This window comes from Orycteropus afer, unplaced genomic scaffold (genome assembly GCF_000298275.1).
Source record: "Orycteropus afer afer isolate SDZICR_OR568_19922 unplaced genomic scaffold, OryAfe1.0 scaffold00030, whole genome shotgun sequence".
NCBI classification, from domain to species: domain Eukaryota; kingdom Metazoa; phylum Chordata; class Mammalia; order Tubulidentata; family Orycteropodidae; genus Orycteropus; species Orycteropus afer.
The window spans coordinates 1985963-2004524 of NW_006921617.1; the positions used below are offsets into that span (position 1 = coordinate 1985963).

The 18562-nt window shown below is 38.1% G+C and overlaps 1 protein-coding gene across 1 annotated transcript in view; it reads left to right on the plus strand.

Moving 5' to 3' along the window:
* The window catches only part of CDH2 (cadherin 2), a 333069-nt gene that overhangs the window by 222137 nt on the left and 92370 nt on the right, over positions 1–18562 (plus strand). The window lies entirely within an intron of this gene.

Genomic DNA, 18562 nt, shown 5'->3' on the forward strand with positions numbered 1-18562 from the left:
GGCCTTCAACGAGATGGATTGACATGGTGGCTGCAATGATGGGCTCAAGTAAAGCAGGGATTGTGGGGCTGGCGAGGGATCGGGCAGTGTTTCGTTCTGCTTTGCGTGGGGTCGCTGAGTCGGAAACGATTCGACGGCACTTAACAACAACAACAACAACTAACATGGTACTATATTTTATTTGAGCAAAAATTATAAACCATATTGGAATATTTGCACATTTCCATTTGTGTGTTTATGTAGTGCTGTTAACTGCTGATATATAGAATATATAAGATCAGTGGGTTCTTGTTAATGTTTTACAAGAATTTTATAGTTTTATGGCTGACATTAATATGAGGTATTACTTTAAGATTACGAAAGTACTATAAAATAATTGTCCTCCCTGATGTTTAACTTTATATTAATCATGTTAACAAAGCCTTACGTAGTTAGAACACAATAACTACCTATTATGTGTATAATATATGTAATAGCTCAAATAATGGTTTTCTTGTTTAATATTATGGTGTTTTAAGCAACAAACATTCAATCATGTACAGAGTTACTTTAAACTTCAGTAATCTAGTGTGTAAAAATTGTTTTCATTTATTTAATTGAATTTATTTTGAATAAATTGTCTTGAATTTATTTTGCTCTGTTTTTGAAATTCTCAAATGTCTATCTTGGATTATCTGAGCCTTTAAGGAAAATTAATACTTTGATGTAAGGAAGATTGTTCTGTCAGAAAAAAAAAAAAAAAAAAAATTCAAATCACATTCCTTGATTTACGTTTTAAATAATAGAATTTCAACTTTGTTATATGTCTCTGACAAAGTGTTTTGACTTTTATAACAGCGACTCAGTATCCCCACAGCTAGGGCACATATGTAAAACTGTTGTTTCAATTATGCTATCCAGCTGCCGCTAATAACAACTTGAGACACTTCACTGGAACTTATGTTTGAGAAAGACTTGAGTATTTGAACATTTTCCAATCCCCCTCCTCCCCTGCAGATATCTAACAACATAGCAGATTAGATCATCATCTGTAAAGATTTATTTTAATTAAGATACATTACTTTTTCTTAAAAGTCCATATATTAAAGCATAAAACTGCTCCATGTTTTGAAACTAAAAGTTGAAACTCTTGTAAATTATACTATTCAAAATTCCTTAAATACTATCCATACAGAAAATATTGTTTTAGTGATAGAAACAGATTGGTTTTGAGAAATTCCTCTTAAAAGAGTCAGATGTTCATGATGTTTATCTTATTTTCTTTATCTTCAGAGTTAAATTTTGAATTTAATTTTAATAATTAAATCTTATCCCTTTGTGTTGCTTGAATTCTCTAGAGAAGCAAAACCAATAAAACCTGTGTGTGTGTGTGTATGTGTGTGTTTATTTGGAGCTCTGTGGCACAGAAGTTAAACATTTGGCTGCTAACCAAAAGGTCAGTGGTTCTGTCCCACCAGCTGCTTTGTAGAGAAAGATGTGGCATTCTGCTTGCATGAAGGTTAGTTATCGGACATTTGTAATCTGTCCTACAGGGTCTCTGTGAGTTGAAATTGACTTGATGGCAATGGGTTTCAGAGACAGAGGAAGAGAAAGAGAGAGGGAGATTTATTTCATAGGATTGACTCACACATTCGTGGGGCTAGCAGATCCAAAATCTGCAGGCCAGGCAGCAGCCAGGAGACTTCTGCAGGCTTACACCCCGAGATGTGTGGGTCAGGCAATAAGAAGAGTTCAGGGTGAAAAGGGAGCACAAACTCTGCTAGAATATCCATTTATATTCTGGAGGCAGACCACACCCCCAAGAAAACTCTCCTTCCAGCCAATCAGTTGATCACGTCAGATCACATGATGGAAAGTCTTCGCCTTACATTATGGAATAACAGTCCAATATCTGGTCAAATCACTGAAAATGCCTAGCCAAGTTGACAACATGAAACTAACCATCACAACCCTGGATATGTCTTTCTCTCCTTTCTAATGATTTCTCACTCTCAACTTTAGCTGGTTATTTTTGTACATATGTATTTTTCATACCCTTTTGTGAAAACTGTTTTTTGAAAGGATATAAATTAGAAATAAATATAATTTATTATTATGAGTAGATATTAATACTGCACCCCAGAGACGTGGGCTCAGTTCCAGGCCTACACACATCATATACAGCAGCTCCACATCTGTCGGTGGAGGCCTGTGTGATGGTGTGTTGCTGGGCAGTTTCCAGTGGGGCTTGTAGACTAAGAGAGAATAGGAAGAAAGGCTTGGTATACACTTCCGATAATGAGCCTGTAGAAACCCTGGGTTCCAGTGGTCCAGTCTAAACCGGATCATGGCGATAGGACAGGAGAGGTAGCACTTCCTTCTGCTGTGCATGGGGTTTCAATTAGTTAGGCGTCAGCTTGATGGCGGCTAACAACAACATGAATATTGTAACTAAGACTCTATAACGTGGTATTTTTGAAATTTTTTTTTTCACTGATTTCTAACTTTCTATGGGGGGAGAAAAGAAATTACTCCTGATAAGTTTCAGTGCTTGTTCCTAAGGCTGAGGTGAACCTTGTCAAATTTGAGAAAATATTCTTAGCTGCAGCTAAGTCATGGATGAACAGCACAATCGGCAGTAAACCTTACCCAGTGGTTAATAATAGAATTTCATTTTACCATTGAAATTATTAATTTTTTTTTAAATTTGTATGACTTTAAAATCATAAGCATAGTTAACACTGATGAAGTAGGTAGCCATGCCAGGCACTACATACCGTTCATGTGTTACTTACAACACAGGAGGAGGAAGCCCTGATAGTTAGAGCATTTTTGCTTGGTCAATGACTTCTTTTCAGTTGAAGTCTGATTCAACTGATTGAGCATACAAAAAGAATTAATGTGGTATGAAACATTTCCTTAAACTTGAAATGAAGGTTAAAGATTTTGCCTGTTTTAATAACAGAGCAAAATGAGAATCAGCATTTATTTTTTAGGTGCCTAGAAAAATTTAGTAACAGATACATTAAACAAATTCATATTGTTTGTTTATAGGTTGGGGGCAAGGGTAGTAGAAAAACTAACTGACTTAAAATAACTGCTCTTTATGTAATTTCCTCCAAAATGTGTTCTTCAGTGTCAGACTCTGAAGCTAACCACTTCTCATTCATAAGACTTGCATTGACCTTTTTTTTTTTTTAGGAAAAAGGCAATTTCTTTCTTCTTTGCAAATTCATTTTTTCATAAGACCTCCTTCCTTGCATCATTCTGACAACTGTGCCCAAGTGGGGCCTGAGCAACAATCACGTTAATGAAACAGTCACCCACAATCACAGGATGTATAAATTCATCTCTTCTGCCTGCCACAACTCTCACCCTACTTTAGGGGGCTCCAGCTTCTGCCCCTTTGTAGCTCATCTCAAATGTACTCCAATTTAAAGATTACTTTTTAATATGCTAAGTCTTTGGTTGACGCAAAATGGTTTGTGGTTATCTACGAACCTAAAGAGTCAGTGGTTCAGATGCACCCAGTGGGGCCACAGAAGAAAGGATGGCAATCTACTTCCATAAAGATTATAGCCAAGAAAACCCTATAAAGCCCCCTACTCTGTAATGGGTTCCCTGTTAGTTGAAATTGACTCCACAGCAGCGTGTTGGTTTTTTGTTCATTTGCTTTTTAATAGGCTACTTACTCTGGTACTCTCAGAGGTCCGAATTTGGTGGAATTCTGTTCACAAACATTATCAGGCTTCTTGTCATTTTTGACTTTTATTGTTTATTAAAATTTTAGGTTTTAATAACTTGAGAGCCATGAGTTCAACAGGTGAGAGAATAACTAGTCGTCAAAGAGCCAGGAACATAGATGTTGGATATGCTGGTTATTAGAAAGTCAAATAGCTTCTCTGAGTCTCCTTTTCTCTCATGTAAAATAGGAGTAAGTTCAGGAGGTTATTGTTAGGTTAAAGAATATAACATCATAGGCATTGTTTTGTTCAATGTCTATTGTTTGATAAAATTTAATTCATTTTCTCCCCATACTCATAACCTAATATAAAGTCAAATTATTTGAAGTCTCTTGTTTTGTTTTTTAAATATCTTAATGAGGTTTTGGTGAAAGTTTACAAAGCAAGTTAAATTCCTCTTGGACATTTTCCACGAAAATTGTTCAGTGACATTCATTATACTTATCACCTATCACCATGTGTCAACTTTCTGTTTAATTGTATTCCATTTCCAGTACTGTATTTTCCCTGTCATCTAATCTTCTCATATTTGCTCTGCATGATTATTGACTTTTTGGTTTCCTACGGATGTTTTTGGGTTTGAAAGAGTATAAATCTTTACAGAAATAGATCACCCAGTCTTCCTTCCAATCTTCGGGGTAATGTCCTTTATTTCGTGTGCCACTGTGCTGTTTTCCTAAAAGATGATCTCAAGAGACAGGCCCTAAAGTTCTTAGTTCTAGGTCTATATAATGTCTCAGTATAATAGTCTCCAGGAGTCCTCTGATCTCTAAAGTACCAGTTTTTCTTTTCTTTTTTCAAAAAGGATTTGATTTCAAGATCTGGGACGGTGAGGCCTCCTGCTTTGGTCTTCTTCTTCAGTAGTGCTTTGCTTATTCAAGATCTCTTTACTTTCCATATGAAATTGGTGATTGGTTTTTCTATATCCTTAAGAGAATGATGATGGTATGTGGATTGGGATTGCATTGAATGTATAGATTGCTTTGGGTAGTATTGACATTTTCACAATATTCAATCTTCCTATCCACAAACATGGTGTATTCTTCCACTTACGTAGATTTCTTTTGGTTTCTTTGAGTAGCGATTTGTACTTTTCTTTGTAATGGTCTTTTGTGTCCCTAGTGAGATTGATTCCTAAGTATTTTATTTTTCTGGTAGCATAGTGCCTAAGACATTTGACAGCTAACCAGAAGGCTAGTGGTTCAAACCCACCAGCCACTCCTCAGAAGGAAGGTTGGGCAATCTACTTCCGTAGTGATACCACCTAGGAAACTCAAGGAGGGGTCTCTATGAGTCGGGTCCAACTCGACGGCACATGACAACAGCAGCAAAAGTTCTTCATAATATCCTGATATCGTCCTTTTAATTTCTATTGCTTAGTTGTGGTGTGGCACAATTCATATCTTACTCATGTCATTTGTATTCTCTCCCTCTTTTCCTTTGTTAAATTTGCCAATAGTTTGTCAATTTTATTAATCTTTTCAAAGAACCAACTTCTGATTTTGTTGATTTTTTTCTATTGTCATTCTATTTTCTGTTTCATTTCTTTCTGTTCAGATCTTCATTATTTCCTTTCTTCTGGTGACTATAGACTTTTTTCCCCCCTGCTCTTTATCTCATTAATGGAGATGTTGAATTAAGTTGGTGATTTTTGGCTTGCTCTTCTTTTTTGATGTGTGCATTTATTGCTATAAATTGGCCTCTGATCACTGCTTTTGCTTTGTCCAAAAGATTTTGGTATGTTGTGTTTTCATTCTTGTTGTTAGGTGCTGTCAAGTTGTCTCTGACTCATAGTGACCTTATGTACAGCAGAACAAAACACTGTCTGGTCCTGTGCCAGCCTCACAATCCTTGCTATACCTGAACCCATCATTGCAGCCACTGTGTCAACCCACCTTGTTGAGGGCCTTCCCCTTTTTAGTTGACATTTCACTTTATCAAGCATGATATGCTTCTCTAGAGAATGGTCCCTTCTGACAACATGACCAAAGTAGGTGAGACAAAGTCCGGCCTTTCTCACTTTCAGGAGCATTCTAGCTACCCTTCTTCCAGAACAGACTTGTTAGTCCTTTTAGCTGTCCATGGCACTCTTAGCATTCTTCTCCAACACCACAACCCAAAAGCATCAACTCTTCTTCGGTCTTCCTTATTCATTGTCCTGCTCTCACATGCATAAGAGATGATTGAAAATACCATGGCTTGGGTTAGGTGCACCTTAGTCTTCAAGGAGACATCTTTTTTTTTTTTTTCTTTTCCCCATCCCAGAGCTCTGGTAGCATAGTGCCTACGGCACTTGACTGCTAACCAGAAGGCTGACAGATCAAACCCACCAGCCACTCCTCAGAAGGTAGGTTGGGCAATCTACTTCCATAGTGATACTGCCTCGGAAACCCAAGGAGGGGTCACTATGAGTTGGGTCTGACTCAACAGCACATAACAACAACAACAACAGACATCTTTATTTTACACCTGTTATGCCGTGAATTCATAGGGAATTCATAGGAAATGGGTTCCAGCACTTCAGGCTCCTTTCCGTTGGTTCTCACAAAGTGTGCTTCTCTGGGTGGAGCAGGGTGGCACTTCAGCTGTACCCAAGTTTCTTTCTCTTTGGTTTCCTTCTTTTTCTGATTATTTTCCTTCACGTGCTTCAGGAAGCTGTCCTGGCTCTTAGAATGCTTAATGTAATGATACCACACATTAATTCTCTTGGCAAGAATCTTGCCCTTAACTTGTTTGTTCACAGCAATGCCTACAGCATGCTGGGTAACACTGTAGACTCTGCCCATTTTGTCAAGGTAACATTTGTGGGGCATGCCTTTTTGAATGGTGCCCATGGCCTTGATGTCTACAATATCATCTTTCTTGTATATTCACATATATGTGGCCAAAGGAACAACTCCATGTTTCCTAAAAGGCCTAAAGAACATATAGCAGATGCCTCTCCTCTTTCCCTTAGTGTTCGTCATTTGGTGAATTACTGCAAGATGGTGGTTTGGCCGAGAAGCTTCAAGGAGACATCTTTGCTCTTCATCACTTGAAAGAGATCTTTTGCAGCAGATTTGCCCAATGCAATACATAGTCTGATGTCTTGACTACTGCTTCCATTGGTGTTGATTGTAGAACCAAGTAATATGAAGTCCTTGACAACTTCAGTCTTTTCTCCATCCACTGTGAAGCTGTTTATTGGACCAGTTGTGAGGATTTTTGTTTTCTTAATGTTAAGGTGTAATCCATACTGCCGACTGTAGTCTTCAATCTTTATCAATAAGGGCTTCAAGACATCCTCACTTTCAGCAAGAAAAGTTATATTTGCATGTCGCAGGTTGTTAATGAGTCTTCCTTCAATCTTGATGCCATGTTGTTCTTCATATAATCCAGCTTCTTGGATATTTCTTTAGCATACAAATTGAATAAGTGTGGTGAAAGAATACAACCTTGATCCACTGGCTTCTTGATTTGGAAACATGCAGTATCACCTTGTTCTATTTGAATGACAGCCTCTTAGTCTATGTACAGGTTTCTCATGAGTACTATCAAGTGTTCTGAAACTCCCATTCTTCTCAATGTTATCCATAATATGTTATGATCCACAAATTCAAATGCTTTTGCATAGTCAATAAAACATAAGTAACATCTTTCTGGTATTCTTTACTTTTAGCCAAGATCCATGTAACATCAGCTATGATATCCCTTGTTCCACATCCTCTTCTGAATCCAGCTTGCGTTTCTGGATGTTCTCTGTCAATATACTGCTGCACCTGTTTTTAAACTATCTTCAGTAAGATTTTACTCATGTGTGATATCAATTGTGTTGTTCGATAATTTCCACATTCTGTGAGATCACCTTTCTTTGGAATGGGTACAAATATGGATCTCTTCCAGTCAGTTGGCCAGGTAGTTGTCTTCCAAATCTCTTGACATAGCCAAGTGAGTGCCTCCAGCATGGTATCCGTTCGTTGAAACATCTCAATGTATATTCCAGGAATTCCTGGAGTCTTGTTTTTCACCACTTCCTTCAGTGCAGCTTGAACTTCTTCCTTCAGCACCATTGGTTCTTGATCATATGCCACCTCCAGAAATGGTTGAACATTGACCAATTTTTTTGGTAAGGTGATTCTGTGTATTCCTTCTCTCTTACTTTGATTTTTCCTGCATCATGCAATATATTGTCCATAGAATCTTTCAGTATTGCAACTTGTGGATTAAATCTTTTCCTCAGTTCTTTTCAGCTTGAGAAATGCTGAGCATGTTCTTCCCTTTTGGTATTTTAACTCCAGGTCTAGACAAATTTCGTTATAATAATTGGCTTTGTCTTCTCAAGTTGCTCTTTGAAATCTTCTGTTCAGCTTTTTTTATCTTGTCATTTCTTCATCTGCTTTAGGTACTCTCCATTCAAGGGCAAGCTTCAGAGTCCCTTCTAACATCCATTTTGGTCTTTTCTTCCTTTCCTGTCTGTTTAATGACCTATTGCTTTCTTCATGGATGATGTTCTTGATGTCATCTCACAATTCCTCTGATTTTTGGTCATTGGTGTTCAATGCATCAAATCTATTCTTTAGGTGATCTCTATATTCAGGAGGGGTATAACCAAGGTAATAATTTGGCTCTCGTTGACTTTTTAAAATTCTCTTCAACTTCAACTTGAACTTGCATATGAGCAGTTGATGGTCTGTTCCACAATCAATTCCTGGCCTTGTTTTGGCTGAAGATATTGAGCTTCTCCATTACCTTTTGCCACAGATGTAGTGAATTTGATTCCTGTGGACTCCATCTGTCAAAGTCCACGTGTATAGATGCCATTTGTGTTGTTGAAAAAAGGTATTTGCAATGAATGAGTTATTGGTCTTGCAAAATTCTATCATGTGATTTCCAGTGTTATTTTTATCACCAAGGCCATATTTTCCAAGTACCTGTGATTCTTCTTTGTTTCCAACTTTTGCATTCCAGTCACTAGTGACAGTCAACACATTTCAGTTGCATGTTTGGTCAATTTCAGACTGTAGAAGCTGACAAAATTCTTCAATTTCCTCATCTGTGGCTTTGGTGGTTGGGGCATAAATTTGAATAACAGGAGTATTAACGGGTCTTCTTTGTAGACATATGGATAGTGTCCTATCATTGGCAGCACTGTACTTCAGGATAGATCTTGATACATATTCTTTGTGATCATGAATGTCGTGCCATTCCTCTTCAATTTTCAATCCTGGCCTGGTAAATCATATGATTATCTGATTCAAAATGGCCAAAACCAGTCCATTTCAGCTCACTAATACTAATGCCTGGGATATTGATCTTTATGCATTCTATTTCATTTTTGACAACTTTCCATTTTCCTAGGTTCATACTTCGTACATTCTATGTTCTGATTATTGATGGATTTTTGCAGCTGTTTCTTCTCATCTTGAGTCATGCCACATCAGCAAATGGAAGTCCCAAAAGCTTTACTCTGTCTACATCATCAAGCTTGGCTCTCCTCTAAGGAGGCAGCTCTTCACCAGTTGTATTATGAGTGCCTTCTGACCTGAGGGGCTCATTTTCTGGCATATTGGACAGTGTTTCAGGGGTATTTATAAAGTTCTTTAGTAATATAGCAGACAGTTTTTCACTGCTATTCATAAGGCTTTCAAATTCTTCCCAATTCTTTGAGAAGCGGATGGCTGCTTTCTTCTTCTGAGTGTCTTAGGAACTACCACAGTACAACAAACTGACAGACAAGTTTGCCTCCGTTAGTTGTTCCAAACTGCTCTGCTCATTTCCAAGTTTCCTTCACCCACTCCAAACCCTCTGCCCTACCTCCCTTCCTGGCCTCCCTCAGGATGCTCCAAACCACCGCACCTCGCTTCCTTCCCTGCCTCCCTCAGGTCACTCCAAACTTGCTGTGCCCCTCTCTTCCTTTCAGCCTTCCCTCAGACAGCTCCAAACACACTGCACCACCTCGCTTCCTTCTCAGCCTCTCTCAGGCTACTCTCTGAGCTATTTGACATTATTCTCACTGCCATTGAGTTGAATCTGACTGATAGAGACTTCTCCTTGGGTTTCCGAGGCAGTATCACTACAGAAATAGATTGCCCAACCTTCTTTCCAGGGAGGGGTGGTGGGTTTGAACCTCCAGCCTTCTGTTTGGCAGTCAAATGCCTTAGGCACTATGCCACCAGAGCTCCCCATTTGACATTAAAACTTAAAAAAAAAAAAAATTCTCATAAAAGACCCATCAGACTTTTATGTAGATAGATAAAAACTTTGCCTATATCAAATAAATTCCCTTTTCTATAAACCTTTCAAACTTTGTCTGTCATACAACTCTAGGTGACAATAGTGAAAACAATTACCAGCAGACCCCAAAATGTATCTTGTCTCTGTGGCATATTGAATGTTAACTCAATTTAATATCAGTAAATTACTTAAAGATGCTGGAAATTATTCAAAGCCTGTATGTTAGTTCTGGTGGTGCCATGCATAAGGCATTTGACTACTAACCGGAAGATTAGTGGTTCAAACCTACCAGCTGCTTTGCAGTGGGAAGATGAGGCAATGTACTTTCATAAAGATTGCCTTGGGACCCAGTGGGGGTTACAGTGAGTTGGAATCCAGTCAATGGCAGTGGCTATATGTTATAAAACATAATTACTGTTGAGGTGAACCTTGCTAAGTAGCCTGTACTTTATTTAACTTTTACCATTTCATGTTAGGTGTGTGACATGGTTTGTGATTTCTACATTTTGACTTCTTTGAGTTCTGCAATAACGAGAATTTACTTATTACTTAAGCTGCTTTTATGATAGATGACTCACCCAATTTTTGAAACCTATACTAATACAGTATCTTATTTCATATTGCCTTAAAAAGTCTTTCCTTAGTTTGGTAGAGATCTTTCAGAAGCTTCCCAGGAGCAGTGGAACATCTCAGAGTCTCATTATCAAGAAAGAATCGGTTGATTATAAAACATTTGCATACGTTTAAGATGGCATAAAGAGAGCCTTCCTAAAGATAATTCACAAAAAATGAGTCATAAAACTTAGGAAGGGCTATTTACTTTGTTTTTCTTATATTTGCACTGAGTGTTCTTAGTGCTGAGTTATCAGAAAGCTGTTAGTATGGGAGTCTAAATTTTCTAGTCCCATGAACCTTCTATTTCTTTTCATTCTGGAATTAATAAAAAGTATTTATTTTCTTTAAGTAAAAGACATTAATCAAAATGTCTAGTTCATATTAATTAGAAATGTTTTGTTTTGGACTTAAACATAAACTCCATTGTCAGAACAAATTTGTTTTCATTAATTGTTGGAAATATTAGAAGTATTTAATTTATATACGTGCTTATTTGTCATTAAACTAATCATAACAAGTTCTTTGAGGAAATATTATATTGTAATATTTGAAGAAATACAATCTTTGAGTAAGTAATTACAATCATGTGGAGGTAAGAAATTTTTATATTTTCATTATCCTGTTTTTTGCATATTTTATAGGATCTTTTACAGAAAGTAATCAGAATAATTTGTCTCTTTAAGGCCTTATTACACTAATCAAAAAAAAATTCATCTTTTTTTAGTACACTTTTCAAATACAAAGATGTATATCAAATTATTCACAATGTAGCTACTGAAAGCCTGACTTGTAACGCTCAAAAGACTTGAAAGACTGCTTCATGAGAAAAGAAAACCTACTAACTGTCACAGCTTCCTAATATAAGACAAAAATATAAAATTACACAGAAAAACCATGTACATTCACTGGTTTATGACGTGAGTTCAAATACCAGGTTCATAAAATACAAACATATAATGAATCTAGTTTCTTAAAATGTATATATGTTTTCTTCTTTTGGTTGAGATCAATTTAATTTAACAACAACAGAAAAAAAGCCCTAGATAAAGTTAATAACTTGCCAGAGTCTTAGAAGGAGGGAGATTAGGTCTTCTGGAAAAAATAGAATCAAGTCAAACAAAAATTGCCCAGGAGAAAGAAAAGGCAACACAGATGAGAACTCACTTTCCTAAAATGGGGAGGGAAAAGAACAGATGGAAACACATTTTCTCAAAGTAATCACTGAAATTATAAATTATTTCTAGTACATTCAGCTTAAAATATGAACCCCAAACCAGCATCCCAGTAGGGAGTGAATCCAGGCTCATTTTTTAAGGATGTTAAGAATTAGGTCGAAACTTTGGTATCCCAGAGTCATATAAAATACCTAGCAGGGAGTCAGTCCTCTAGGATTTCTTCATAATAACAATACAAACCTGATTTAATGTCCTCTGATCTTAATTCGTTCAGCTGACTAGAGACTCAGTCTCTTATTTTAGGCACAATAGTTATTTAATTAGAAAGAGCCCTCAGTGTCCATACTAGGACAGATTTTAAAGGTGCAGATAGGAGCAAGGTTTTGACATTGTAATTCCTTGTTTTCTTTTGTTAATTTGGATACAGTAACTTGCAAGGAGGCAGTTCTGCTCTCTTGATGTCTATCAGAAGCTTCTTCATTCAGGAGCTTGTCTGTTCTGATTTATTGCACAGCAAGCTCAGTTGAGCTAGTTTAAAAGAACCCTAGAGTGGCCACATATTTTTCAGACTGTCCCCCAGATAACAGTTAAAGATTTATAGAGAAAGTTTGAGTTTGTTAAAAGTTTGGGACTCTTGGACTCAGTAAGATCCTGATGGAAAGTGCCATGGATTTTGGACAGGGTACAGCTTAAACCAGTGTTCCTGAGAGTAGCAGAGGCATTGTCTTGTGATTTGTGGGTGGCCTAATGCTTCTGACCTGTCCTCTGAACCAGCTTATCCTTTTATAGGAGACTTTAACTGTTTTCTGCAGTTGACAGCTGCCTACCGGCTTTTAGCTGGCTGACTTGCACCTTTGATTTCTGTGGCTTACGGAGCCCAAGATTCTACAAACTTAAACATGTAGGACAGTGTTTTGTGCAAACTCAGAACTTCTACTGCTACTAGCAAAAATTAACTCTTGGAAAGAACAGGATGAAACCAGATCTTTCAGTAAATCTTGAAGAGCTCTACGCAGAGTGAGCTTGAATTCAGGTAACACCCTAGATTATGAGAGGATGGATGAGCTTCAGGGGGCTCAAGTTTTCACTAGAACACTTGGTCCTCAACTTCTTTGGGTCGCTGAAGATGAGGCACCTTTGAATCTCACAATTTTGTCACCAAAAAATTCTCAAGAGAACAAACCTGAGTCTCTGTGTCTCTGTTACAGTTAAAGAAGTTTATTGAGCGGGGGGAGGTGTGTTAGGCTGGGTTCTCTAGAGAAGTAAAACTTAGAGAGAAAGAAATTTATCTTAGGAAAATCACTCCCACACTTAGAGAAACTGGCAAGTCCCAAGTTCTTGAATCAAACGTTAAGCTGGAGGCTTTTTCCGATTTCAGCTGCAGGGGCTGATGAGCTCAAGGTTGGCAAGCAGTGTACCGGCTGTTGACTCCAACAAATGATATATCCAAGATCTCCAGTCCAAATGGTGGGTTGTTCGCTCACAGACAGTTGTAGGCAGCACAACAGGATCCTGATCCACAGAAAACTGTCTCTGTTTCCCAGGATGTCCATAAATATATCGGAAGCAGGCCATACTTTAGGGAAACTTCCTTTCAACTGATTGGGTGCTCAGAACATATACATCCGATCTCATCATGGGAATAACCCACATCACAGCTGCTTTGACCACTCAGAATTGTGGTTCAGCCAAGTACACAACTCCAATTATCACAGGAGGGAATACTACTAGATAAGTAGAGACAAGTGCTGATTTGGGAGAAGGGAAAAACAATATACCAAAAGAGAATGACTAACACAATAACACTAAGGAAAAGGAAGACACAGAGAGGTGCACAAAAGGTACAGACTACAAGGATAAACCCTTTCACATATACAATACTGCATTACCAGTGACAGCACACATTAATCTATGGGTAAATGGATGGGTAGACAGGCGGAATGATTAGGTATGTCTACCCATGACCATATATAGGTTTGGCAGATGATATTTCTACATACGTATTTATATGTGCTATAAGAATGTTCATATATTTAGAACTAATAGGGCAAAGTTATGATAATTTCTTAGACACAGTCAACCACCCTGATGAGCGAGGTGTTCAACCTGTGGGCTTGGGACCATGGTCACAGGGGACATCAAACTCAATTGTCATAACATAAAAAACAAAACAAAACAAACAAAAAACACAGCCATCAAGTTGATTCTGACTCATAGCGACCCCCTTTGGGTTACGCAGGCAGTAAATCTTTACGGAAATAGATAGCCCGGTCTTCCTTCCACAGAGTGGCTGGTGGATTTGAACCACCAACCTTCTGGTTAGTAGTCAAATGCCTTAGGCAATATGCCATGAGAGTTCCTTATACTACACAAAAACATTGTTCTATGTCTTACTTTGTTGAGTAGCAACTGGGGTCTTGAAAGCTTACAAGTGGACATCTAGGAACAACAGTGGGTCTCTCCTCATCCAGAGCAAATAAGAATGAAGAAAACCAAAGACTCTTCAAAACAATTAGTCCAAGGGACTGGTGGACCATGTGAACCTCAGCCTGTATGACCATGAGACCAAAAGAACTAGATCGTGCCTGGCTGCTACTGTTAACCACTTGGAAAGCACCAGTGTAGGAGATCCTGAATAGAGTAGGAAAACAGTGTAGAACAAAACTCAAAATTATAAAAAAGGCCAGAGTTACTGTTATGTTAGAGCCTGTGAGACCCCTGAGACTTTGGCCCCTCGTTACCCTTCAGGTCTAGAATTGAACTCATTCCTGTGGCTTCCAGCCAAACAATAGGCATATAGGGTGAACATTTACATCAGGTAGGTACACTCCTTAGAACAATCAATCATGGGAGAACAGAAGGGCAGTGTTTATATGGGGAGATAGCTCAGGGGGCAGGAATGCAAAGGAAGGAAGAACACAGGGAAAAGGAAGGAAGGAAATGGGAGGAAGTGAGGAGAGAGCTGTTACATTGTGGGGAATTGCAGTCACTGTCTTGAAACAAAATATGTGTGAACAGCTGTATGGAAAACAAATTTGCTCTGTAAACTGTCACCCAAATCACAATAAAAATAATAAAAAAAAAAAGTTGAAGGAGTAGAATAATCCAGATTAGGCAGCAGTTAGTGAGGATTCACTAAAGTGCTCTGGTGAGAGGAATTTTTAACAGAGTTTAAGTACCAAAAATTTAGGAACTTACAAGGAAAAATGTTGATTGATATTTATAAAATAGTGCTCTAACAGTCACTAGAAAATTAGGAAATCCATTAAGAATTGTTTCGTTAAGCTTGAGTCAATCATTTTGTTAATCCATGGATATTTTAGTGCCATCCTCGGTAAGTACTGTTTCTGGGAACAAGCTGCGAGAGAAAGAGAAGGGGGGATGAGAGGAGCTTTCAGGCCTCCTGGAGCATTCCAGCTAGCTGACTTTCGAAAGTAAAGTCAGAATAAACAAAAAAAAAAAAAAAAAAAAATGGCATCCAGCATGTATACTGAACAGAAGCTTACACAAAGCACCTAGATTTTTATGTCTCCTTCACAAAAGTAAGTAGTTTTCCTTGTTGTTCTGGTTTGGTGCTATTGAGTCGTCTCCAACTCATAGTGACCCTGTATACAGAAGAATGAAACACTGCACAGTCCTGCAGCAGCCACACCATCCTTGCCATACCTGAGCCCATTGCTATAGCCACTGTGTCAATATATCTTGTTGAGGCCCATCCCCTTTTTCGTTGACCCTCCACTTTACCAAGCATAATGTCCTTCAGGGAATGGTCCCTTCTAACAGCATGACCAAAGTAGGTGAAATGAAGTCTGGACATTCTTGTTTCTGAGGAGCATTCTGGCTGCACTTCTTCCAGGACAGATTTGTTAGTTCTTTCAGCAGTCCGTGGTACTTTCAGCATTCTTCGCCAGCACTACAACTCAAAAGCATTGACTCTTCTTTGGTCTTCCTTATTCATTGTCCAGCTCTGACATGCATATGAGGCAATTGAAAATACCATGGCTTGTCAGGGACACCTTATTCTTCAAGGAGACATCTTTGTTTTTCAGCACTTGAAAGAGGTCTTTTGCAGCAGATTTCCCAATGCTGTACTCATCTGATAACTTGACTGCTGCTTTATTGGTGTTGATTGTAGAATCAGTTAATATGAAGTCTTTGACAACTTCAATCTTTTCTCCATTTATTGTGATGCTGATTATTGGTCCAGTTGTGAGGATTTTTATTTTCTTTATATTGAGGTGTAATCCATACTGCAGACTGTATTCTTCAGTCTTCATCAGTAAGTGCTTCAAGTCATCCTCACTTTCAGCAAGCAAAGTTGTGTTACCTGCATATTGCATGTTGTTAATGAGTCTTCCTCCAATCCTGATGCCACATTCTTCTTCATATAGTCCAGCTTCTTGGATTATCTCCTCAGCAAACAGATTGAATAAGTATGGGGAAAGGACACAAGCTTGACATACTCCCTTCTTGATTTTAAACCATGCAGTGTCCCCTTGTTCTGTTCAAACAACAGCCTCCTGGTCTATGTACTGGTTCCTCATTAGTACAACTAAGTACTAAGTGTTCTGGAATTACCCTTCTTCTCAATGTTATTCATAATTTTTTTACGATCCACAATGCTTTTGCATAGTCAATAAAGCACAAGTAAACATCTTTCTGATGTTCTTTGCTTCCAGCTAAGATCCTTCTGACATCAGCAATGATAGCCTTCATTCTATATCCTCTTCTGAATCCAGCATGCATTTCTGAAAGTTCTCTGTCGGTATACTTTTGAAACAGTTTTTGAGTTATCTTCAGTAAGATTTTACTTGCATGTGATATTGTTAAATAATTTCCACATTCTGTTGGATCACCTTTTTTTGGTATGGGTACACATATGGATCTCTTCCTGTCAGTTAGCCAGGTAGCTGTCTTCCAAATCTCTTGGCTTAGCTGACTGAGTGCCTGCAGTGCAGCATCCATATGTTGAAACATCTCAGTGGTTATTCCGTTAATTCCTAGAGCCTTGTGTTTTCGCCACTTCTTCAGTGCAGCTTTGACTTCTTTCTTAAGTACCATTGGTTCTTGATCATATGCCCCCTCCTGAAATGGATGAACATCAACCAGTTCTTTTTTGTACAGTGACTCTGTATTCAGTCCATCTTTCTTGCATGTTTCCTGTATTATTCAATATATTGCCCATAGAATCTTTCACTATTGCAACTCGAGGCTTAAATTTTTTCTTCAGTTCTTTCAGCTTGAAAAATGCTGAGTGTGTTCTTTCTTTTTGGCTTTCCAACTCCATGTGTTTGCTCATTTCCTTATAATAATTAATTTTGTCTTCTCAACCTGCTCTTTGAAATTCTCTGTTCAGCTCTTTTATCTTGTCATTTCTTGTATTTGCTTTAGCTACTTGTCATTCAAGAGCAAGTTTCAGAGTTTCTTCTGACATCCATTTTCTTCCTTCCTTGTCTTTTTAATGATGATTTGCTTTCTTCATGGATGATATTCTTTATGTCATCGCATAACTCCTCTGGTTTTCAGTCATTGGTGGTTAGTGCATCAAATCTGTTCTTTAGATGGTCTCTAAATTCAGGAGGGATATATTCAATGTCACATTTTAGATCTCATGGACTTTTTAAAATTGTCTTCAACTTCATCTTGAACTTAGTTCAAGTTGATGGTCTGTTCACAATCAGCTCCTGGTCTTGTTTTGGCTGAAGATATTGAGCTTCTCCATCGCCTCTTGCCACAGATGTAATCAGTCTGATTGCTATGTACTTCATCTGGCAAAGTCCACATGTATAGCCACCGTTTGTGTTGTTGAAAAAAAGTATTTGCAATGAATAAGTCATTGGTCTTGCAAAATTCTATCATGTGATCTCCAGCGTTATTTCTATCACCAAGGCCAAATTTTCCAACTACTGATGATTCTTCTTTGTTTCCCACTTTTGCATTCCAATCACCAGTGAAAATCAGCACATCTTGATTGCAAGTTCAGTCCATTTCAGATTCTAGAAGTTGGTAAAAATCTTCAATTTCCTCATCTTTGGCTTTGGTGGTTGGTGTGGAAATTTGAGTAACAGCAGTATTAATGGGTCTTCCTTGTTGTTGTTATGTGCCATCGAGTTGAACCTGACTCACAGAGACCCTTCCTTGTAGATACATGGATATTATCTTATCACTGACAGCGTTGTACTTCAGGATAGATCTTGAAACATCCTTTGTGATGATGAATGCCACACCGTTCGTCTTCCAGTTATCATTGCTGGCGTAGTAAATCATATGGTTGTCTGATTCAAAATGGCCAAAATTGGTCCATTTCAGTTCACTAATACATAGGATATCAATCTTTTTTGTGTTCCATTTTATTTTTTACAACTTTCAGTTTTCCTAGATTCATACTTTGCACATTCTATGTTCCGATTATTAGTGGATATTTGCAGCTGTTTCTTCTCATTTTGAGTCATTCCACATGAGCAAATGGAGGTCCCAAAAGCTCTACTTTATCCATATCATTAAGGTTGGCTCTACTCTGATGAGGCAGCTCTTTCTCTGTTGTGTTTTGAGTGCCTTCCAATCTGAGAGGCTCATCTGCTGGCACTGTATTGGACAGTGTTACAGGGCTATTCATAAATTTGTCTGGTAATATATCAGACAGTGTCTCACTGCTATTCGTAAGGTTTTCACTGGCCAGTTCTTTGAGAAGTGGATGGCTTCTTCCTTTTTCTGAGTCTGTCTCAGTCTGGAAGCTCTGCTGAAACGTATCCACCATGGTCAACACTGTTGACCTTTGAAATACTGGTGGCACAACCTCCAGTCTCACACCAACACGCAAGCCACCACAATATGACA